The following is a 26062-nucleotide window of genomic DNA, read 5'->3' as shown; positions in this document are numbered from 1 at the left end:
GTCTCAAAAATATATATTATTTTGTTAAATTCTTTTATTGGTACATTGTAGGTATACAACACAATTACATTTCTCAGTGGGAATTGTACCTTTACATAATGCATCTTGGTTCTTATTTTTTCCCCATTCCTAGCCCTCCCTTCACCCCCTCCACCCTTCCCTATTTACAAACACTTTATTTCCATTTTTTCCATTTCTCAGCATTTTTTCTTTCCCTTCTTTCCTTTCCCCTGCACCTCCCACTACCCCACCCCTTTGGGCCTTTTCTTCCTATTTTACATTACCAATTATTCATTCTAATCATTGGTACATTTTAGGTATACAATATAATGACATTCATCATTGGAAATTTGCACCTTTACATAATCTCTCTTGGTTCTTATTTTTCACCCTTGCCCAGCCCTCCCTTCAACCCCTCCAGTCCTCCCTATTTACAAAGATTTTGTTCCTATTTTTCCATTTTCTCATATTAATTCCATTCCCTTCTTTCCTTTCCCCTACCCCTCCCACTTCCTTCCCCTTTGCCCCTTTTCTTCCTATTTCACATTACTTATTATACATTTTAGTCCTTATTTACACTTTCAGTTTCTCACACAAAAGAAACTATTTGGTATTTATACATGTGTGTCCTATTTATTTCACTTAAGAGTATCGCCTCAATGTGCATCCACTTAGCTATAAATGTCTCTAATTTCTCATTTTTTATGGCTGAGTAGTACTCCATTTTATTTTTTAAAAACCCCACATTTTCTTTATCCAGTCTCCAGTTGATGGGCATTTGGGCTGTTTCCAAGTTTTAGCTATCACAAACTGTGCTGCTATGAACATGGGTGCACATATATCACTGTAGTATGATTCTTTTAATTCTTTGGGGAAGATCCCCAGCAGTGGAATAGCAGGGTCAAATGGGACTTCCAGTCCTAGTTCTTTGAGGTATCTCCATACTGATTTCCACAGTGCTTGCACCAGTCTACACTCCCACCAGCAGTGGAGCAGGGTTCCTCCTTTCCCACAGCCCCTCCAGCATTGGTTATTGGTTGATTTCATGATAGCAGCCATTCTTTCTGGAGTGAGGTGGAATCTCAGCATTGTTTTCATTTGCATCTCTCGAATGACCAGTGATGTTAAACATTTTTTCATATGTTTATTTGCTATTTCTACTTCTTTGTTTGAGAAATGTCTGTTCATTTCAGATGCCCATTTTTGGATTGGGTCTTTAAATTTGGGAGGTCTGATCTTTTTAAGTTCTTTATAGATTCGAGATAGTAGACCTTTGTCTGAGGAAGAGCAGGTGAAGATTTTTTTCCCACATTGTGGGTTGTCTCTTCACACTGCTGGTGGGTTCTCTTGCTGTGCAGAAGCCTTTTAATAAGAAGAGATCCCATTTGTTGATTGTTGGTGCTAGTTCATGGGCAACTGAGGTTTTGTTCATAAAATCTTTTCCCACACCGATGTCTTCAAAGGTTCTACCTAACCTCTGTTCCAACTGGTTCAGAGTTCCTATTTTAATATTTAGATCTTTAATCCATTTTGATTTTAGTTTAGTGCATGGTGAGAGATATAGATCTAGTTTTAATCTTTGGCAAGTTGAAACCCAATTTTTCCAGCACCATTTATTAAAGAGGCTATCTTTCCTCCAGTGAGGGTGTTTGGCTCCTTTGTCGAAGATGAGATGGCTGAGTGTGTCTGGCGTTGTTTCTGCATCTTCTAATCTGTTCCAGTGGTCCTCAGGTCTGTTTCTTTGCCAGTACCATGGTGATTTTATCACAGTAGCTTTGCAGTATAGCTGCAGGTTGGGGATTCTGATACTCCCTGTCATATCTTTGTTACCTAGAATTGCTTTTGCTATTCTGGGTCTCTTCTTGTTCCAAATGAATTTTTGGATTGTTTTCTCAAGGTTCATGAAGTATGCTGCTGGGATCTCAATTGGAATTGCATTGAATCTATAGAGCAGTTTTGGAAGTATGGCCATTTGCACTATATTAATCCTTCCTACCCAGGAGCAGGGGATGTCTGTCCATTTTCTGATATCATCTTCAATCTCTCTTTTCAGAGTGCTACAGTTTTCAGAGAAGAGGTCTTTGATTTCTTTTGTTAGGTTCATTCCTAGGTATTTCCGTTTTTTGGATGCTATTGTGAAAGGAATTATTTGCCCTATTTCTCTCTCAGTGAGTCTGTCACTCGTGTAGAGGAAAGCTATTGATTTTTGTGTGTTGACCTTGTAACCAGCTACTTGACTGAATTTGGTTATTAAGTCTAGAAGACTTTTGGTGGAGTTCTTGGGGTCTTCTATATAGAGTATCATGTCATCTGCAAATAATGACAATTTGACTTCTTCATTTCCTGTCTTTATTCCTTTTACTTCTTTCTCTTGTCTAATTGCCGTGGCTAATATTTCCAGAACTATATTGAACAAGAGTGGTGATAGTGGACATCCTTGTCTTGTTCCTGATTTTAGTGTGAAGGATTTCAGTTTTTGACCATGTAGTATGATATTGGCTGTTGGTTTTTCATAGATGGCTTCTATCAGTTTGAGGTACAGACCATCTATTCCAATTTTTTGTAGGATTTTCATGTTGGATTTTGTCAAATGCTTTTTCTGCATCTATGGAGATAATCATATGGTTTTTGTCCTTGGCTCTATTGATATAGTGCATTACATTGATTGATTTGCATATGTTGAACCATCCCTGCATCCCTGGGATGAATCCCACTTGATCAGGGTGTATGATCTTCTTGATGATCTTCTGCATTCTATTTGCCAGTATCTTATTAAGGATTTTTGCATCTATGTTCATTAGTGAGACTGGCCTATAGTTCTCCTTTTCGGTTGGGTCTTTCCCTGCTTTGGGGATCAAGGTGATGCTTGCTTTCAGGAATGAATTTGGGAGTATTGCTTCCCTTTCCATTTCATTGAAGAGTTTAAACAGTAGTGGCCGTAGTTCCTCTCTAAATGTCTTGTAGAATTCAGCAGTGAAGCCATCAGGGCCTGGGCTTTTCTTAGTTGATAAGTTTTTTGTTGTTTTTTTTTTTGGATACCAGGGTTTGAACTCGGGTCCTTGCACTTGCGATGCAGATGGCAGAACCACTGAGCTATAGCCCTGGCCCTTTCTTTTTTTTTCTTTTTTTTTTTTTTTTGCTACTGAGAAGATTGAACTCAGGTCCTTGTGCTTGCCAGGCAGGCGATAGAACCACTGAGCTAAATCCCCGGCCCCAGTTAATAAGTTTTTAATTACATTTTCAATTTCATTGGTTGATATTGGGTTGTTCAGAATTTTTAGGTCTTCTTCGTTCAACTTTGGTAATTCATATGTATCTAGGAATCTGTCCCTTTCTTCTGTGTTTTCCATCTTATTGGCATATAGGTTCTGGAAGTAGGTATTGATAATCCTCTGGATTTCTGCTGAGTCTGTGGTAATTTCACCCTTTTCATTCCCAATTGCGTGGATTTGGGCCTTTTCTTTCCTTTTTCTGACAAGGTTGGCTAAAGGTTTGTCAATTTTGTTGATTCTTTCAAAGAACCAACTCTTGGCTTCATTGACTTTTTGTATCATTCTCTTAGTCTCCATTGCATTGATTTCTCCTCTGATCTTTATAATTTCCTCCCTTGTATGAGCTTTGGGGTTGTCCTGCTCTTCTTTTTCTAGAAGCTTGAGGTTCAGCATCAGGTTCTTTAATTGGGCTCATTCTGTTTTCCTAATATGCATATTCACTGCTATGAATTTCCCTCGTAAGACTGCTTTCATTGTGTCCCACAGATTCCGATATGTTGTATTGTCATTGTCATTTAATTGAAGGAACTGTCTGATTTCTTCTTTAATTTCCTCTGTGACCCATTGGTTATTCAGAAGTGTGTTGTTCAATTTCCACATGTTTATGAAATTTTTTGAGTTTCTTTTCCTATGGTCTCCAATTTCATTGCACTGTGATCTGATAATGTACAGGGGACAACTTCAATTCCTTTGCACTTACTTAAACATGTTCTATATGTGAGTATGTGGTCTATTTTTGAGAATGACCCATGTGCAGCTGAGAAGAATGTGTATTCTGATTTGGTGGGGTGGAACACTTTGTAAACATCTGTTAAGTTCATTTGTTCAAGAGTTCGATTGAGTTCCAGTATTTCATTACTTATTTTTTATCTAGTTGATCTATCTATTTGTGACAGTGGGGTGTTGAGGTCCCCCACTACAATTGTATTAGTGCATATATGACTTTTCATGTCTGTTAGTATTTGTTTTATATAGTTGGGTGCACTAGTGTTTGGTGCATAGATATTTATGATTGTCATCTCTTCCTGTTGGATTGTTCCCTTTACAAGGATGTAGTGTCCTTCTTTGTCTCTCTTAATCAGTGTTGGTTTGAAATCTACTTGATCTGCCAAGAGGATAGCTACTCCTGCTTTTTTTCGGGTTCCCGTCGCATGGAGTATTGTTTTCCAGCCTTTAACTTTCAGTCTATGAGTTTCCTTTTGAATGAAGTGTGTTTCTTGTATGCAGCATATTGTTGGATTTTTCTTCTTGACCCATTCTGCCAGTCTATTTCTTTTGATTGGTGAATTGAGACCATTAACATTGATGGTTATATCTGAAACGTATTGACTTGTCATTGCCATGACTTTTTCTTTTTCTTGGGTTCTCCCCCTTTACATTTAAATTCTTGTCATGCCAGATGGGTTCATTCTGCTTTGCATCCTGGAGTTGTGATTCTCAATGTCTGTTCCTAGGATATTGTGTCAAATTCTTTGGAGTGCTGGTTTGGTATTCACGAAGTTCCTAAGGTGCTCTTTGTTGTGAAAGTATCTTATTTCTCCATCCATTTTGAAGGATAGTTTTGCAGGGTACATAAGTCTGGGTTGTAGGCTGTTTTCCTTTAGGGCTTGGAATATGCCACTCCAAGCTCTTCTTGCCTTGATGGTTTGTGTTGAGAAGTCTGCTGTGATTCTGATGGGCTTTCCTTTGTATGTGATTTGTTTCTTTTCTCTGACTGCTTGGAGAACTTTGTTCTTCTGTTGAGTTTCTGGAATCTTAACAATTATATGCCTATGTGTAGATTTTTTTTGATCAAGGCTATTTGGAGTCCTATATACCTCACTTACCTGTATGTCAAACTCTTTCCCCCTGATTGGGAAGTTTTCTGCCATTACTTCTGTGAAGAGATTTTTTATGTCATCTGCACTCTCTCCTGTTTCTTCATTGACTCCAATTAGTCTTATGTTATTCTTCTTTGCATCGTCTAGCAGATTCTGGATTGATTTCTTATGTTCCCTTATAATTTTGAAGCATTTTTTCTTTTCCTGATCACTAATTGCAATCTTATCTTCTATATCTGAAATTCTGTCCTCACATTGGCTCATTCTGCTGTGTAGACTTTCAATGGAGTTTTTCATCTCCTGGAAATCTGTTTGCATCTGTTTTATGGATTCCATTTGTTTCTTATGTTGGGATTCCATCATGTTCCTCAGCTCCTCTCTAGATTTATTAATCATGTCTTTCACTAGGAGCACAATTTCTCCTGTTATCTGAGAAATTATTTCTGATTTCATTTTTTCTAGATCCCCTTTTGTTACCAGTTCAGTGGGTCCAGGTGGTTGAGTATCAGAGTGTTCCATCTCATTTCCCTTTGGGGTTGCTGTAGGTGATCTGGAAGTCTGGTTTTGAGATTTATTTAGGTGTTTTCTCATTTTGACTGGGGGGCAGGAGGATGCTGTTGGCGCCTATGCAGATCACCTTCTCTAAGCTGGGAGAGGTGGAACAGGGGCCGGGAGCAGTGATAAGGATGGTGGCCCGTAAGCCCCTTCCTCTGGGCCAGGAGTGGCGGGCCAGAAGGCGGCCAAAAAGCCCTTTCCTCCAGGCTGGGAGCAGCGGGAGGGATGGTGGCCAGGAAGCCCCTTCCTCTGGACCAGGAGCAGTGGGACGGAGGCTCAGAAGCCCCTACCTCTGGGCCAGGAGTGGTGGGACAGATGGCAGCCCAGAAGCCCCTTCCTCTGGGCTGGGGTCAAAAATATTTTTAAAAGGGCTGGGAATGTAATCAATATGAAGGCCCTAGGTTCACTCTCCAGTACTGAAAAGAAAAGAGAACTTCTCAGAGAAAGTGAGCCCAGCAACCAGAGGGGTTATGGGGATGGGTCGGATGGGGTGGGGATGGAGTAGAGGAATATTCCAAACAGAAAGAAGAACTGGTAAGATTAGGAACCTAAGAGTAAGAGTTCAGCTCATTACTATGCAGTGAAATAGGAAACAAAATCTCCAAAGTGCTTTATTGGCTTTTATGGTCACCTTTACATCAGCACACAAAAAAAAGTGGCATAGTCACTATGATGTTTTACATACTCTCAAGACTTTAATGTGAATGATAACTGCCAGTGATACAGGAGTGAATGGCTGGCCAACTTTGAATGCATGAATAGATTGAAAAGAAAACACATATCTGTGTGAGTCACTATGTATTCAGTTAACAGCTGGAGAAATTGACATGTTCTACCAGCTCAAGAAAAATGAAAAGAAATTTCATTCAAATGCTGAGATGCCTCTATAGATTTTTTTCTTACATTTTAGGGGGTGGGTAAATTATTTCGTGTAAATATGCTTAAGTCAGTAATAAAACATGATCCAGAATACAAATTTTTTTGACACAACAAATTTCAGGGAGAACTCCAGGGTCTAAAATGGAATTAGAATGTGGTTAGGGAACTCAGGCCAATGCTAGATGATCCATCAATGATGCTCCCATTCAAGATAACGTGTCACCTTATCAAGACACCCAGCTGATTGACATCTTATGGAGAGCCCAAATTTCTTTTTCCACCCCTAAGTCCTCACTTCTATCATCAGATATACTTTAAATTGAGGATTGAGCCAGAAATATGACACCTATCAGCAGTCTCCAGGCACATTATTTCAATTTCCATTTGTCAATTCCGACTCACATGTAGGCAAAGCAAATGTTACACTACCAAGCCCCAGACTTAGTCAGTATTCGGAGCTTGAGGAATGAGACTCAAGCTAAGACTTGATCATGCAGTTGATCAAGAGATGAATGTTTCAGAACCCCATGTTCTGCATTTCAAAGTATTAACCCTGAAAACTAAAGCATATAAAATATAAAGCATGAAAACGAAAGATGGCTAGAGCTATTCAACACATCTTGTAGGATTAAAGTTAAATTCTAGTTGAGGTGTCACAAAATCCAATCACAATATATATTCTTAGAAATCAGTCTTAGGATAATGTTCAACAGATACTGAAGTAAAATTTTGCAATAAAGCTCTAGTCGATAGATAATACAATTTCTTCTTTTTTGGGAGTGTAATGAATCCTTAACCATTTCAAGTCTCTGTTTAAGAATAACATTTTACTGGATTATCATCCATGTAGTACAGGAAATTAAATGTTTGGTGAATAAGTCCACAGCTATTGATTATTTGAGTTGTGGGTTGTCCAATTCCAGAGGTTTCATTTGCATAAGCTATGGTGTAAGCTGTACCCCCAGTTTTGCTGTATGGTTGTCCTACTAGTAAAAATATTTACATGACTGATACTCACCTGCAAAGTATCTGTTTTCATGAGTTCGTGTGCTTTGAAAGTGGTACTTGTATTTTCCCTTTTTCATTGTTTTGCTAAGGTCATAATTTATACTATGGCCACCCCTCGGAAGGCAAGGGGGACGTCACTCATCTACCCAAACACACAGCTGAACAGATTAGTGACTTTTGAGCCTCAGTAGAGGGGGAGTTGGGCACAAAAGCCAAAAGGGTTGTGTTGGTTTAGAAGACTGGGCTATTTCCAGCCAAATTCAATGGAGAGAGGTGGAGAAGGCATTCCTTCCCTGAAGCAGCAGCAGCAGCAGCAGCAAGTGATAAAGACCACACAGCTGCATTGGTCCCCAGCTGTGAAGTCACGGAGCACAGAGAGCCTGGAGAAGCCCTGATGAGGCCAGAGCCAATCAGGGTTACCAATGTCCCCAGGTGCATGTAAAATCCCGCTCTGGGCACTGCCCTTGCAGAACAGGGTGAGCCTCTGAAAAAGAACTGAGTCTAGGAAGGGTAGAAAAGATATGGACACGACTATACATGTGACTGCATCTTCTTCACAGGCTGATGCAACTTGGGATGTTTAGAATTCAAATGGGTAATTGGTTTGAAAAGTATGTTCATAAACTTAAAACCCTGTTGTTTTCCAGAACCATGAAAAGAGACACAACAGTTGAAAAATGAAAATGAAAAGGCAAAAGCAAAGATGCCCAGTGTCAATTAATAACTATCACAACTTCTTTAAACTCTATTCTATCCTTAATAACATAAATTTTAAAACACTGTGATGGGCCGGGCATGGTGGTACACACCTGTCATCTCAGCACACAGAAGGATTGCCTGGAGTTCGAGGTCAGCTTGGGCTACATAGTGGGTTTGGGGCCAGGCTGGACTACATAGGAAGACCCTGTCTCAAACACTGTGATGGGACTGGTGGGAACAGAAGGAGCGGAAACGAAGAAGATGGAGAGAGCCTAGGTAAGTAAGTCCTGCCTCCACCTCCTGGAACCGCCCTGCCTACCTGGCTTCCCCTCCCTAGAATCCCTCAATGTGCATCTCCATTTGCCTCCTACAGAAACCACGCAGAGCAAAGCCCTCCTCAAGCCTACACCAGGACTGCTTGACCTCTACGTCTGTGGGTATTTGTTCCAGTCATCAGCAGCTTTTCAGCTTCTGGCCCTGCTCAGTCGCTGGGCCAGGCGATATTGCAGTGCGATATGTAATTCAGCCAGCCAAAGCAAGCCCTCAGCTAGCAGTGCTTCTTCAGTTAGGAAACCCAGCTGGTATGGGATTACAAACTTCTTTTTTTTACCACTAAACACAAAAGCTAAAGCAAGGACGAGGTGGTTGGCTGAGAAAATGGCTTAAGAATAGGCCCTCTTGTGTGGACTTCTTCGAGTGTCTGGCCCTTGCCACACTTGCTTGTACCCCTCTCCATCAGTGGCAGTTTCTCTGCCCAGCAGCACTGACATTTGAGGCTGAATAATTCTTCCTTTGGGAGGCTGTCCTACACATTTCAGAATGTTTGACAGCATGCCTGACCTCTACACACTGAAGGCCAGTAGTAATCTTGCCGCCACCACCACCACTGCCACCCCTGTGACAATCAAAAATGTCCCCAGACATTGCCAGATGTCCCTTGGGGGCAAAATAACCTGCAGTTGAGAATCAGTGCTCTAAAATTAAATCTGTCTCTATAACTGACAGCCAATGCTACATCGACAATAACAATGCGTGCACACGAAAACATTTTCAAGGCTGCCAATCAAAATGATTTATGAACTTTTTTATAAAAAGGCCAAATGTCAGTTTACTGAGGTGGCTTTTTTTTTTCTGTAACTCTAAAAATAGAACCAGTTAGAAAGAGAAAAGGATTTTATCTTATATTTAGCACCTAGCACATCCACATGTCTTACATGTCTACATTTTAGGTCAAATAGCAGAACACAAACAAAGAAAACCCTTGCTGAAATTATGCCATTTTAAAAAACAGCCAACAAGTTTTTACTAAAGTTTTCAAGAATGAGCCAAGCAGGCATATAATATACTATTTCAAGCACCTGAACAACTAAAATAAATTCATAACGTACACTGAGGATAAAAATGATCTTTAAAAAACAGAATCAAATTGCTTTTACAATGGGATTTCCATTTCTCTCAAGATCTGACAAGTGACTCCCTTAGTACACAAACTTTATAGCAACAAAATAACCAATGATTTGAGTTTTGGCCAAATTATTCATTGTGTTCCACCAGAAGAGGGAGGGAAAAAGGATAGAAGGAAGAAGAAAGGCTCGAGGAGGAGAGAGACAGCACAATCCATCATTTTGTATCATGAAGATAAGAAAAAAATTGTCTTGCAATTATTTTTTACAATCATCACTTTCTTTTTAAAAATAAGACTTGAATTTTTTCTTGATTTTAAAGTTCCATGCCCATAGAAAATTCTTGAAATACACAAAATATGAAAGAATGCCCCACTTTGAAATAACAACTATTAACTTTACTCCTGCTAGCTTTTTTTCTATGCATCTATGTTTTTCTATGCAGTGAGTAAAATTAGGCTTATACTAGGAATAAAATTTTATTTCCCAATTTTTCATTTAACAGTGTATTATAAGAATATCTTCAGGGCCGGGGATTTAGCTCAGTGGTTTTGCTGCCTGCTGCGCAAGCGCAAGGACCCGAGTTTGATCCCCAGTACCAAAAAAAAAAAAAAAAAGAAAAAACAAACAAACAAAGAATGTCTTCATGTTGTGGAATTCATTTATTCTTTCATTCATTTATTTTTCACTCTCTTATGAACAATTTTTTTACTAGTGCCTGTTTGTAATACTGAATATTTGTCAGTACTTAGGACATACCAGGCACTATTCTCATCACAGGAGACATAGCAGAGAACAGAAGGAAAATAAAAACCTTGCCTTTATAAGGTTGTTACAAAGTGGAGCAATGAGCAAAAAGCAAATGAATAACCATGATATCTTTCATGTAAGGTAGTGATGAGCAAAATGGTAGGAAAAAAAGACAGGAAAGGGAAGAGAGCAATGATGCCTATGTTTGGGACACAGAGGTTGAAGTTTTAGGAAAAGTGCTGAGAAATGCCTTTGGCAAGAAGGCAGCATTTGAGCCAAGGCCTGAAGGAGGTGAAGAGCCATCCTATGGATGTGAGCACATCTTGCCAGATGGAGAGAATTGGCCTTGCTGGAGTTTTAATGCATGGAGCAGTGATGGCAATTGAGAAGGGACAGTCCTGAAGGCCCTGAGTCTAGGGTCCACTTTCCATTTACCTAATTCATGGGGCTGGGGGACGAGGAGTCTGAGTCCATATTGGGGGCAAACCTGAAAGCAAAAGGCCCTGTTCGGAGACATAGCCCAGATCAAAGAACGATTCTTTTTTTTTTTAACTTGATTTTATTGGTACATTTTAGGTATACAATATAATGACATTCATCATTGGAAATTTACACCTTTATATAATCTCTCTTGGTTCTTATTTTTTCCCCATTTCCCTGCCCTCCCTTCAACCCCTCCATCCCTCCTTATTTACAAAGATTTTGTTTCCATTTTTTAAATTTTCTCATATTAATTCCATTCCCTTCTTTCCTTTCCCCTACCCCTCCCATTTCCCCTTCCCCTTTGCCCCTTTTCTTCCTATTTCACATTATCTATTATACCTTTCAGTACTTATTTACACTTTCACTTTCTCCAACAGGAGAAATTATTTGGTATTTACACATGTGTACTATTTATTTCACTTAAGAGTATCACCTCAACGTGCATCCATTTAGCTATAAACACCTCTAATTTCTCATTTTTTATGGCTCAGTAGTACTTCGTTTAACTTTAAAAACCACATTTTCTTTATCCTGTCTTCAGTTGATGGGCAATTGGGCTGTTTCTAAGTTTTAGCTATTACAAATTGTGCTGCTATGAACATGGGTGTACATATATCACTGTGGTATGATTCTTTTAATTCTTTGGGGAAGATCCCCAGCAGTGGAATAGTGGGGTCAAATGGGACTTCCAGTCCTAGTTCTTTGAGGTATCTCCATACTGATTTCCACAGTGGTTGCACCAGTCTACACTCCCACCAGCAGTGGAGCAGGGTTCCTCTTTCCCCATAGCCCCACCAGCATTTGTTATTGGTTGATTTCGTGATAGCAGCCATTCTTTCTGGGGTGAGATGGAACCTCAGCATTGTTTACATTTGCATCTCTTGAATGACCAGTGATGTTGAGCATTTTTTCATATATTTATTTGCTATTTCTACTTCTTTGTTTGAGAAATGTCTGTTCATTTCAGATGTCCATTTTTGAATTGGGTCTTTACATTTGGGGGGGGTCTGATTTTTTAAAGTTCTTTATAGACTCCAGAAAGCAGACCTTTGTCTGAGGAACAGCAGGTGAAAATTTTTTCCCACATTATGGGTTGTCTCTTCACACAGTTGGTGGTTTCTCTTGCTGTGCAGAAGCTTTTTAATAAGAAGAGATCCCACTTGTTGATTGTTTGTGCTAGTTCATGGGCAACTGAGGTTTTGTTCATAAAATCTTTCCTGCACTGATGTCTTCAAGAGTTCTACCTAACCTCTGTTCCAGCCGGTTCAGCATTTCTGTTTTAATATTTAGATCTTTAATCCATTTCAATTTTAGTTTAGTGTGTGGTGAGAGATGTAGGTTCAGTTTTAATCTTTGGCAAGTTGAAACCCTATATTTCCAGCACTATTTATTAAAGAGGCTATCTTTCCTCCAGTGAGGGTATTTGGCTCCATTGTTGAAGATGAGGTGGCTGAGTGTGTCTGGAGTTGTCTCTGAATCTTCTCATCTGTTCCACGGGTCCTCAGGTCTGTTTCTTTGCCAGTACCATGCTGTTTTTATTACAGTAGCTTTGTATTATAGTTTCAAGTTGGGGGTTGTAATACCCTATGCCATGTCTCTGTTACCTAGAATTGCTTTTGCTATTCTGGGTCTCTTCTTGTTCCAAATGAATTTTTGGATCGTTTTCTCAAGGTTCATGAAGTATGCTGCTGGAATTTCGATTGGGATTGCATTGAATCTACATAGCAGTTTTGGAAGGATAGCCATTTTCACTATGTAGATTCTTCCTACCCAGGAGCAAGGGATGTCTTTCCATTTCATGATATCCGCTTCAATCTCTCTTTTCAGAGTGCTGTAGTTTTCAGAGAAGAGGCCTTTGATTTCTTTTGTTAGGTTGATTCCTAGGTATTTCAGTTTTTTGGATGCTATTGTGAAAGGAATTGTTTGCCCTATTTCTCTCTCAGTGACTCTGTTGTTCGTGTAGAGGAAAGCTATTCATTTTTGTGCATTGACCTTGCATCCAGCTACTCTTCTGAATTTGAATATTAAGTCTAGAAGACTTTTGGTGGAGTTCTTGGAGTCTTCTATGTAGAGTATCATGTCATCTGCAAATAATGACAATTTGACTTCTTCATTTCCTATCTTTATTCCTTTTATTTCTTTCTCTTGTCCAATTGCTGTGGCTAATGCTTCCAAGACTGTATTGAACTGGAGTGGTGATAGTGGACATCCTTCTCTTGTTCCTGATTTTAGTGTGAAGTATTTCAGTTTTTGACCATTTAGTATGATATTGGCTGTTGATTTTTCATAGATGGCTTTTATCAAGTTGAGGTAGAGATCATCTATTCCAATTTTTTGTAGGGTTTTTATCAAAAATGTGTGTTAGATTTTGTCAAATGCTTTTGCTGCATCTATTGAGATGATCATATTGTTTTTGTCCTTTGCTCTATTGCTATAGTGTATTACATTGATTGATTTGCATATGTTGAACCATCCCTGCATCCCTGGGATAAATCCTACTTGGTCAGGGTGTATGATCTTCTTGATAATCTTCTGCATTCTATTTCTTTTTCGGTTGGATCTTTCTCTGCTTTGGGGATCAAGGTGATGCTTGTTTCCAGGAATGAATTCGGGAGTATTACTTCCCTTTCAATTTCATTGAAGAGTTTGAACAGTAGAGGCAGTAGTCCCTCTATAAATGTCTTGCAGAATTCAGCAGTGAACCATCAGGACCTGGGCTTTTCTTAGTTGGTAAGTTTTTATTTACATTTTCAATTTCATTGATTGATATTGGGTCGTTTAGAATTTTGGGGTCTTCTTTGTTCAACTTTGGTAATTCATACATATCTAGGAATCTGTCCATTTCTTCTGTGTTTTCCATCTTACTGGCATCTAGGTTCTGGCAGTAGGTATTGATGATCCTCTGGATTTCTGCTGGCTCTGTTATAATTTCATCCTTTTCATTTCTAATTGCACGGATTTGGGCCTTTTCTTTCCTTTTTCTAATAAGGTTGGCTAAAGGTTTGTCAATTTTGTTTATTCTTTCAAAGAACCAACTCTTGGCTTCATTAATTTTGTGTATTGTTCTCTTAGTCTCCATTGCATTGATTTCTGCCCTGATCTTTATAATTTCCTCCCTTGTATGAGCTTTGGGATTATCCTGCTCTTCTTTTTCTAGAAGCTAGAGGTTCAGAATCAGGTTGTTTAATTGGGCTCACTCTGTTTTCCTAATATGAGTATTCACTGGTATGAATTTCCCTCGTAAGACAGCTTTCACTGTGTCCCATAGATTCTGATATGTTGTATTGTCATTGTCATTTAATTGTAGGAACTGTCTGATTTCTTCTTTAATTTCCTCTCTGACCCATTGGTATTTCACAAGTGTGTTGTTCAATTTCCATGTGTTTATGAAATTCTTTTGGGGTTGTTTTTGCTATTGATCTCCAATTTCATTGCACTGTGGTCTGATAATATACAGGAGATAACTTCAATTCTTTTGCACTTACTTAGACATGTTCTATGAGCTAGTACGTGGTCTATTTTGGAGAACGACCTGTGTGCAGCTGAAAAGAATGTGTTTTCTGATTTTGTGAGGTGGATCACTCTGTAAACATCTGTTAAGTTCATTTGTTCAAGAATTTGATTGAATTCTACTCTTTTGGTGCTTATTTTTTGTCTAGTTGATCTACCTATATGTGACAGTGGGGTATTGAGGTCTCCCACTACTACTATATCAGTGCTTATAGGATTTTTCATGTTCATTAGTATTTGTTTTATATATTTGGGCACACTAATGTTTGGTGCATATATATTAATGATTGTCATCTCTTCCTGTTGGATTGTTCCCTTTACAAGGATGTAGTGTCCTTCTTTGTCTCTCTTAATCAGTGTTGGTTTGAAATCCACTTGATCTACAAAGAGGATAGCTACTCATGCTTTTTTTCGGGTTCCCGTCACATGGAGTATTGTTTTCCAGCCTTTAACTTTCAGTCTATGAGTTTCCTTTTGAATTAAGTGTGTTTCTTGTATGCAGCATACTGTTGGATTTTGCTTTTTGACCCATTCTGCCAGTCTATTTCTTTTAATTGGTGAATTGAGCCCATTAACATTGATGGTTATAACTGAAACATATTGACTTATCCTTGTCATGACTTTTTCTTTTTGTTGGATTCTCCCCCTTTGCATTTAATTTCTTGTTCTGACTGATGAATTCATTCTGCTGGGCTTCCTGGGGTTGTGATCCTCATTGTCTTTTCCTAGGATATTGTCTAAAATTGTTTGGAGTGCTGGTTTGGTATTCATGAAGTTCCTAAGGTGCTCTTTGTCATGAAAGTATCTTATTTCTCCATCAATTTTGAAGGATAGTTTTGCAGGGTACATAAGTCTGGGTTGGAGGCTGTTTTCCTTTAGGGCTTGAAATATATGACTTCAAGCTCTTCTTGCCTTGATGGTTTGTGTTGAGAAGTCTGCTGTGACTCTGATGGGCTTTCCTTTGTATGTGAATTGTTTCTTTTCTCTAACTGCTTGTAGAACCTTGTTTTTCTGTTGGGTTTCTGGAATCTTAACAATTATATACCTATGTGTAGTTTTTTTTGATCAAGGCTATTTGGAGTCCTATATGCCTCACTTATCTGTATGTCAAGCTCTTTTCCCCTGCTTGTGAAGTTTTCTGCCATTATTTCTGTGAAGAGATTTTTTTATGTCATCTCCACTCTCTCCTGTTTCTTCATTGAGCCCAATCAGTGTTATGTTATTCTTCTTTGCATCATCTAGCAGCTGCTGGATTGATTTCTCATGTTCCCTTACAATTTTAAAGAAATTTTTCTTTTCCTGGTCACTAACTGCAATCTTACCTTCTATATCTGAAATTCTGTCCTCACATTGGCTCATTCTCCTGCGTAAACTTTCAATGGAGCTTTTAATCTCCTGGAGATCTGGTTTGCATCTGTTTTATGGATTCCATTTGTTTCCTATGTTGGGATTCCATCATGTTCTTCAGCTCCTCTATTTTTTTTTAATCTGTGTCCTCTCTAGATTTATTAATCATGTCTTACACTATGAGCACAGTCTCTGCTGTTATGTGAGAAATTATTTCTGATTTCATTTTTTCCAGATCCTCTTTTGTTGCCAGTTCAGGGAGTCCAGGTGGTTGAGTATCAGATTGTTCCATCTCATTTTCCTTTGGGGTTGCTTTAGGTGATCTGGAAATCTGGTTTTGAAGCTTGTTTCCGTGTCTTCTCATTTCAATGGGAGGGGAGGAGGGAAGGATCTGTGCTGCTGGTGCCCACATGGCTCACCTCCATGGCGCTGGGGAGGTGGTATGGTGGCCCAGAAGGTTCTGAGGATGATTCTGAGGGATTCTTTGGACTGAGAGTATTACTCTAACTTATAACTCTACTAAATGCATTGTCCCTAATAATGCTTTCAAAGTTATTCTCACTGGGTAGGCAATTTCAAAATTAAAAACAGTGAGACTAGTTACAAGAATGTCATTTTATTGGAATGCAAGTTTTCTAAGTTTTCTAAATAATAGTATATGTTCAAACAAATCAAAAGTATCTAACTTCTTGGACAATGAAAATTGTTTTGGGAAAGATGGATCAAAAGAAAAACAGTTCAGTAGACAATTGAAAACCAAGATCATCAAAATCTACACAGTGAAAGAGTCATCAAGATATGTGCTGATGAGCAGAAGAAGGAGCCCAGAAAATTCCAGGCCACAGGAGTAACCCATGTCCACAAAAGTAGTCAGTGCACAGGCCCTTTGGAGCATGCTCAGTCACCTAACTACCTGGAAGCTCCAATGGGAAGAGAAAAGGGTGAGAGGCAGGGACTAGATCATCCAGGACATTATACTGTGGACTATGCCAAATATTCACATTTCCTTGTTGTTGTTGTTTGGTTTGGTTTTCTGAGACAGGGTCTCCCTATGCATTTCAGGCTGCCTTTGAACTCATTATGTAGCCTAGGCTGGCCTCAAACTCGCAGTGATCTTCCTGCCTCAGTCCTCTGAGTGCTGTTTACAGGTCTGCACCACCATACCCAGCAAAATAGTCACATTTCATCTTGAACCTGATAGCAAGACCACCATAGGATTTCAAATTAGAAGAAATATTTCAACATCAGTGAGTATTGGGAGCCAGTTAGCTAATTTCTGAATCCAGGGTTTGTGTGTGCTAGGCAAGCACTCTAAAATTGAGCTACATCCCCAGCCCTCTCTCTATTAAGAAAGCAAAAACTCTTGGTCTTATTTACTAATCCATATAAGAAGGCATACAATTTAAAATTTTTAAAGTAGATGACATCTACATTGCTTTCCAGGACACTTTCCTCTAATTTTACTACAGCTTACAATATCATATCTTGCTTTGGAAATCAATGTAAATAATCTCAAATTAAATGGAAATGTTGCTGCTGTATTGCTGTGGTTGACCTCTTACTCATCCCATCCCTTCTTCCATTCAAGTTGGAGTGGGTGAGGGTCAGAACTCTATTTCCAGAGTTCTTTGGAAATGACAAGGTACATTTGTTGTTGGACTGAGATATTTCCCCCTGAGTCCTTGCATTGTGTTACCCAAAAACTTGCACTGAGAATCACAATCATTACATGATTCTTTTCATTGGTATTTCATTTATTTGTTAAGGATGCACGGTGATTTCCCAAGAAATTTTCATGAGCAAAGACTTCCTAGGTATGGCAAAACATTCATTAAACATCTCTGCTACTTCAAAGCCTTCAAAACTAATTGAGGTTCTCTCAATATATTATCCTCATTCACACAAGCAACCTTTTAAAAATGAATAGGAATGCATTTTTAGACATACCTGTCTTTCAGGTTTCATATCACCTTGTTATCTTTGGACCAACTGCAGAGATAGTATTCTAACATCCAAGTTCAGGTTTCTTTTTGAATTCAGAGCCATGTATGTATGTGTGTGATTATATAGCATGAACATATGCAAATTAGTTGTGCAAACCATAATTACTTCATTTTCCCCCAACTCAGCCTGAAAACTGTTCATGTTTGTCTTTTAGTGATTGTGCTATGCCTAAATTCTTCTTATTTTCAATATATAAACATATATGGAGTTATATAACCCCAGTGTTATGGTTTATATCTAGTTGTCCCCCTAAAGTCCCATGTGCTCATAGGTGGGGCTGTTGGGAGGTGACTGGATTGTGGGTGTGTGACCCTGGATTAGTGCACTGATGGGTTTATAGCTGGTGTGATGTGGAGAGGTGAAGCCTGTTGAGAAGAGATGGGTCACTGTGGGAGTGGCCTGGAACCATCTATCTCCTTCCTCTTCCCTTGATTCCTCTCTGCTTTCTGCCTGCCACGCCATGAGCTATTTCTCCTCTGCCATGCCACCCTGCCTTGAAGCCAGCTAACTCTTGACTGAAACCTCTACAAACTGTGAGCCAAAATAAACCTTTCCTCCTTTAAATTGTAGGTGTCAGGTATTGTGTCTCAGTGATGAGAAGGTAACTAAGACACCTAGTTACTCCAAAATAGGAAGCCTGAGACACATTATTAAGAACATTGACTGTTTTAAAAAAGTAATATCTAAATGAGGAGTCCTTCAGTTTATATTATCAGGGAGTCCCTGACAAGTGTTTCAAAGCACAATATAATGCAAGCCTACAGAAAAGGCATAAATGACATTATTTATTAGGGAGCTTAGTCTAGGAGAAGAAAAAGTGAGGTAATATGGCATAGAGAGCAGAAATGAGGAGCGAATGCAGATGCAGGTGCTTTATCAAGAAGACTATTCCTCTCTATCAAGCACTAATGAATGCTGCATCTCTCAGAGCAATCTTCAGAGGGACCATTTGGGGAGACAAAAAGAGAAAAATTCCTTCAGCTGCCTCCATGTTTCCCATTGGTCAAATTTGGCCCATGAAGGTTACCTTCCCCGAACTTTCAGGCTGCATGTATGGGGGCACTGTATCATGTTGGTTCCATGTCTCATAGCATCTCCACTTCAGTATCAAAAGAGAAGCCTCGGAAGGGAATTAATAGGAGTGGAGTGATCATAATGTGAGGGGTTTTGGGTTTTGTCAGTGAAAAGCTGATCAATATAACAGCTGTCAGGAGGAACAAGAGGCCAAAGGCCCTGGAGACAGTTGAGACAGAAAGGATCAGAAATGGTGCATAAGAAATGTCTGACAAACAACTCTTTGTCTAGATATATATAGGAACGCTTCACAGAAAAGCATAGTGGATTTGCACCATTTAGCTTCTATTTAATAATACAGCATAGAATTTCTGGAGGAGACAGTTACTAGAAAGGATTTTGGCTATGGCACCAAGGTCTTTTTTAAGTTCTTTGGAACAATGATGGTCTTTGTTTCTCCTCTAGGTGCACCTAGATCTTACTGTCAATGCAGGCCAAAAATAATATGCATGTGCATACAGTATGTCCTTCTCAATATAAAATAAGAAAGTATTTATTTGTATATATATATATATATATATATATATTTCCCCCCCCTTAGGCCTGTTGAGTAAGAAGCCCAAGGTTATGTTTACCAACCCCCCCCAAAGGATAAGACTTTGTATTTCATTATAAAACTGAGTGTTCACAGACTCAAGAGCATCATACCATCTATTGTCCCAAAGTGAAAAAATAGCTTGCTAGACTACCACAGAGGAAATGTGGACAAATCTCCCCTTGTACTAATAGGCCAGCAAAGACAGAATCTGGCTAGGTATGCTGAGCTGCAGAAGGTTCCAAGAAAGACAACTTGTATATTTTTAATAGCAAAGTCATCTGACCTTCAGGATCCATTACAATATTTAAATACTAGAGGATTAGCCTCAAACAGAAATGGAATTTCCACATTGTTTACTCTGATTGCAATGGTGCCTGGAGTCTGACTTGGGCAGCCAAGTGTAGGTGTGACACTGCCACCATTGTCCTCTCCTGCCACCACCGCCTGGAGGTGAGGGTGTGGCTGTAGGGCATGACCAGGCTTCTGTGCACCCAAGGACACCTCTGTCAACCCTTCCCATCTCCAGTGATCTCGGGGCATCACAGAGATGAACAGTAGCTCCCCTCTGCAGAGAGAAAAGACAGCCGTGTGTTTAGTACCTCTAACTGTAAGGAGTCAAAGTAGAAAAGACAAAGAGAGAAGTCCATTGGTGAAGAGGGCACAGAGGAATGAAACCAACATTTTTTTTCAAAGAAACTTTAATATTTTGGAAAGATCTGGGTATTCAAAGTTGTTATGAAATCGCCAAACTGATTTCCACCCAGCATACGTTTATTATTTTTATTTGATTTTGTAATTTTTTTACTAGTCCATGTTTACAGCACATAATGATTACATTCATTGTGGGGATTGGTAAATATACAGAACACATCTTCATTCTTTTTACACCCCTTCCCCTCCTCTCCCTTCACCCTCCCTCCATTTCTTGGTCTCCTTCCCTTTTAAAAAAGTTCTATGCTTATTCTTAAATATACTTTTTATTTTCTTTCTTGTTATCCTTGAATTAGAAACAGAAAGAACTCATTCAAGTCCCACATCTTGGCTTCAAAAACCAGGGTAATTTCCATTTATGTTTAGGTCTTCCTTTCTTACCCAGTTTGAAGCTTAGAGTTGAATATGAAAAGGAATATGAAAGAACTATTTCACACCCAAGTGAATTCATCGAATCCATTCCTACTGCCCCAAACCCTAGGAAGACCAGCCTCCATGACTATCATGCACATCTTGCTTCTGTGCTCTACCCTCTCATTTTCTCAATCCCATTTCTTCCTGTCATTTACTGCTTATGCTGAGAATCTGTCCATGAATACATTTCCATAACATCCTTTGAAACCAAGGTCAACTAACCTTATTTGGAGCTCTTCCTGGGTGCCTTTGCATCTTCCTATTTGGGCCACGATGCATTTCATAGATCAACTGGTATGTTCTGAATGTTTGGGTGTTGGGACTGAATCTCCAGTGGCAGCAACAACATGTGGGGTTCTTAGGAGGTTGTTATGAGTGAATGCGATTAGTGTTTCTATAAAAGAGATGCAAAGGGGCTTCCTGGCCCCCAACACGTGAGGCTACAGGAATGCAACATGTATGTGGTAGAGACCAAACTCTTCTCAAACACTTGGTCTGGGACTTTTCAAACTCCAGAACTGTAAGCAATAAATTTCTTCTGTTGACAAATTACTCAAGTCCAACCAGTGGTGGAGAATGATGAATGTCATTATATTGTATGCCTAAAATGTACCAATGATTAGAATGAATAATTGATAATGCAAAATAGGAAGAAAAGGTCCAAAGGGGTAGGGGTAGTGGGAGGGGCAGGGGAAAGGAAAGAAGGGAAAGGAAAAATGATGAGAAATGGGAAAAATGGAAATAAAGTCTTTGTAAATAGGGAAGGGTGGAGGGGGTGAAGGGAGGGCTAGGAATGGGAAAAAAATAAGAACCAAGATGCATCATGTAAAGGTACAAGTTCCCAATGAGAAATGTAATTGTGTTGTGTACCTAAAATGTACCAATAGACTCCCTACTGAGGTCCCGAGTCGTGCGGAAGACGCCGAATCACCCCGCTGCAGACAGGCAGGTCTGCCCACGCCCTACCGAGGGCCTGAGTCGCACAGAACACCCTGAATCAGCCCACTGCAGACAGGTAGGTCTGTGCACGCCCTACAGAGGACCCGAGTTGCGCAGAAGATGCCGAATCACCCCGCTGCAGACAGCCAGGTCTGCCCATGCCCTACCAAGGTACAGAGTGGCACGGAACATGCCGAATCAGCCTGCTGCAGACAAGCAGGTCTGTGCACACCCTACCGAGGTCCTGAGTCACGTGGAAGATGCCAAATCACCCCGCTGCAGACAGGCAGCCACCTGGTTCCACACTACAAAGACACAGAGGACACCAGACCACCAGACCAAGGTACAGAGTCCCCAGGCTCCCGGCCCAGAGGTAGGGGCTTCTCAGCCACCATCCTACTGCTCCTGGTCCAGAGGAAGGGGCTTCCTGGTCACCATCACTCCCGCTGCTATCAGCCTAGAGGAAAGGGCTTTTGGGCCACCTTCTGTCCTGCTGCTCCTGGCCCAGAGGAAGGGGCTTCTGGGCCACCATCCCTCCCACTGCTCCCAGCCCAGAGGGAGGGGCTTCTAAGCCACCATCCCACTGCTCCTGGTCCAGAGGAAGGGGCTTCCCAGCCACCATCCCTCCCGCTGCTCCCGCCCACTGTCCCACCTCTCCCAGCTCAAAGGAGGTAATCCATGCAGGTGCTAACAGGCCCCCACCCCAGTTGAAATGAAAACACACATAAATAAGTCTCAAAACCAGACTTCCAGATCACCTACAGCAACCCCAAAGGGAAAAGAGATGGAACACTCTGATACTCAACCACCTGGACCCACTGCACTGGCAACAAAAGGGGATCTAGAAAAAATGAAATCAGAAATAATTTCTCAGATAACAGGAGAAATTGTGCCCCTAGTGGAAGACAAGATTAATAAATCTAGAGAGGAGCTGAGGAACATGATGGAATCAAAACATAGGAAATAAATGGAATCCATAAAACAGATGCAAATAGATTTCCAGGACATGAAAAACTCCACTGAAAGTCTACACAGCAGAATGAGCCAATGTGAGGACAGAATTTCAGATATAGAAGATAAGATTGCAATTAGTGACCAGGAAAAGAAAAATTGCTTCAAAATTATAAGGGAACATGAGAAATCAATCCAGCAGCTGCTAGATGATGGAAAGAAAAATAGCATAAGACTGATTGGGCTCAATGAAGAAACAGGAGAGAATGAGGATGACATAAAAAAATCTCTTCACAGAAATAATGGCAGAAAACTTCCCAAGGAGGGGAAAAGAGCTTGACATACAGATAAGTGAGGCATATAGGACTCCAAATAGCCTTGATCAAAAAAAATCTACACATAGGCATATAATTGTTAAGATTCCAGAAACTCAACAGAAGAACAAAGTTCTCCAAGCAGTCAGAGAAAAGAAACAAATCACATACAAAGGAAAGCCCATCAGAATCACAGCAGACTTCTCAACACAAACCATCAAGGCAAGAAGAGCTTGGAGTGGCATATTCCAAGCCCTAAAGGAAAACAGCCTCCAACCCAGATTGATGTACCCTGCAAAACTATCTTTCAAAATGGATGAAGAAATAAGATACTTTCATGACAAAGAGCACTTTAGGAACTTCGTGAATACCGAACCAGCACTCCAAAGAATTTGACACAATATTCTATGAACAGACATTGAGGATCACAACCCCAGGAAGCAAAGCAGAATGAACCCATCTGGCATGACAAGAATTTAAATGTAAAGGGGGGAACCCAACAAAAAGAAAAAGTCATGGCAATGACAAGTCAGTACGTTTCAGTTATAACCATCAACGTTAATGGTCTCAATTCACCAATCAAAAGAAATAGACTGGCAGAATGGGTCAAGAAGCAAAATCCAACAATATTCTGCATACAAGAAACACACTTCATTCAAAAGGAAACTCATAGACTGAAAGTTAAAGGCTGGAAAACAATACTCCATGTGACAGGAACCCGAAAAAAAGCAGGAGTAGCTATCCTCTTTGCAGATCAAGTAGATTTCAAACCAACACTGATTCAGAGAGACAAAGAAGGACACTACATCCTTGTAAAGGGAAGAATCCAAGAAGAAGAGGTGTCAATCATAAATATCTATGTACCAAACACTAGTGCACCCAACTATATAAAACAAATACTAACGGACATGAAAAGTCATATATGCACTAATACAATTGTAGTGGGGGACCTCAACACCCCACTGTCACAAATAGATAGATAAACTAGACTAAAAATAAGTAATGAAATACTAGAACTCAATCCAACTCTTGAACAAATGAACTTAACAGATGTTTACAAAGTGTTCCACCCCACAAAATCAGAATACACATTCTTCTCAGCTGCACATGGGTCATTCTCCAAAATAGACCACATACTCACACATAGAACATGTTTCAGTAAGTGCAAAGGAATTGAAGTTATCCCCTGTATATTATCAGAAAATAGTGTGATGAAATTGCAGATCCATAGCAAAAGAAACTCAAAAAATTTCATAAACACATGGAAATTGAACAACACAATTCTGAACAACCAATGGGTCAGAGAGGAAATTAAAGAAGAAATCAGACAGTTCCTTCAATTAAATGACAATGGCAATACAACATATTGGAATCTATGGGACACAATGAAAGCAGTCTTACAAGGGAAATTCATAGCAGTGAATATGCATATTAGGAAAACAGAATGAGCCCAATTAAAGAACCTGATGCTGAAACTCAAGCTTCTAGAAAAAAAAGAGCAGGACAACCCCAACGCTCATACAAGGGAGAAAATTATAAAGATCAGAGGAGAAATCAATGCAATGAAGACTAAGAGAACGATACAAAAAGTCAATGAAGCCAAGAGTTTGTTCTTTGAAAGAATCAACAAAATTGACAAACCTTTGGCCAACCTTCTCAGAAAAAGGAAAGAAAAGGCCCAAATCCATGCAATTAAGAATGAAAAGGGTGAAATTACAACAGACCCAGCAGAAATCCAGAGGATCATCAATACCTACTTCCAGAAACTATACACCAATAAGATGGACAACACAGAAGAAATAGACAGATTCCTAGATACATATGAATTACCAAAGTTGAATGAAGAAGACCAAAAAATTCTGAACAACCCAATATCAACCAATGAAATTGAAAATGTAATTAAAAACTTATCAACCAAGAAAATCCTGGGACCTGATGGCTTCACTGCTGAATTCTACAAGACATTTAGAGAGGAACTGCTGCCACTACTGTTTAAACTCTTCAATGAAATTGAAAAGGAAGCAATACTCCCAAATTCATTCCTGGAAGCAAGCATCACCTTGATCCCCAAAGCAGAGAAAGACCCAACTGAAAAAGAGAACTATAGGCCAATCTCACTAATGAACATAGATGCAAAAATCCTTAATACGATACTGGCAAACAGAATGCAGAAGATCATCAAGAAGATCATACACTCTGATCAAGTGGGATTCATCCCAGGGATGCAGGGATGGTTCAGTGTATGAAAATCAATCCATGTAATACACTATATCAATAGAGCCAAGGACAAAAACCATATCATTATCTCCATAGATGCAGAAAAAGCATTTGACAAAATCCAACATGAAAATCCTACAAAAAATTGGAATAGATGGTCTGTACCTCAAACTGATAGAAGCCATCTATGAAAAACCAACAGCCAATATCATACTAAATGGTCAAAAACTGAAATCCTTCACACTAAAATCAGGAACAAGACAAGGATGTCCACTATCACCACTCTTGTTCAATATAGTTCTCGAAACATTAGCCATGGCAATTAGACAAGAGAAAGAAATAAAAGGAATAAAGATAGGAAATGAAGAAGTCAAATTGTCCTCATTTGCAGATGACATGATACTCTATATAGAAGACCCCAAGAACTCCACCAAAAGTCTTCTAGACTTAATAACCAAATTCAGTCAAGTAGCTGGTTACAAGATCAACACACAAAAATCAATAGCTTTCCTCTACACCAATGACAGACTCACTGAGAGAGAAATAGGGCAAATAATTCCTTTCACAATATCATCCAAAAAACTGAAATACCTAGGAATCATCCTAACAAAAGAAATCAAAGACCTCTTCTCTGAAAACTATGGCACTCTGAAAAGAGAGATTGAAGATGATATCAGAAAATGGACAGTCATCCCCTGCTCCTGGGTAGGAAGGATTAATATAGTGGAAATGGCCATACTTCCAAAACTGCTATATAGATTTAATGCAATTCCAATTGAGATCCCAGCAGCATACTTCACAGACCTTGAAAAAACAATCCAAAAATCCATTTGGAACAAGAAGAGACCCAGAATAGCAAAAGCAATTCTAGGTAACAGAGACATGGCAGGGGGTGTCACAATACCCAACCTGCAACTATACTACAAAGCTAGTGTAATAAAAACAGCATGGTACTGGCAAAGAAACAGGCCTGAGGACCAGTGGAACAGATTAGAAGATGCAGAAACAACTCCAGACACACTCAGCCATCTCATCTTCGATAAAGGAGCCAAACACCCTCACTGGAGGAAAGATAACCTCTTTAATAAATGGTGCTGGAAAAATTGGACTTCAACTTGCCAAAGATTAAAACTAGACCTGTATCTCTCACCATGCACTAAACTAAAATCAAAAT

At 39.6% G+C, this 26062-nt stretch overlaps 1 long non-coding RNA gene across 2 annotated transcripts in view; it reads right to left on the bottom strand.

Annotated features, from left to right (window-relative positions):
* The window catches only part of LOC147823271 (uncharacterized), a 306661-nt gene that overhangs the window by 92907 nt on the left and 187692 nt on the right, over window positions 1-26062 (bottom strand). The window lies entirely within an intron of this gene.

The sequence above is a fragment of the Heterocephalus glaber genome, unplaced genomic scaffold (genome assembly GCF_053883595.1).
Source record: "Heterocephalus glaber isolate CG9 unplaced genomic scaffold, H.glaber_assembly_v1.0 deba00001594, whole genome shotgun sequence".
In the NCBI taxonomy this organism is placed as follows: domain Eukaryota; kingdom Metazoa; phylum Chordata; class Mammalia; order Rodentia; family Bathyergidae; genus Heterocephalus; species Heterocephalus glaber.
Note: the sequence above shows the minus strand (reverse complement) of the source record. Positions and strands in the feature narration are given on the sequence as shown.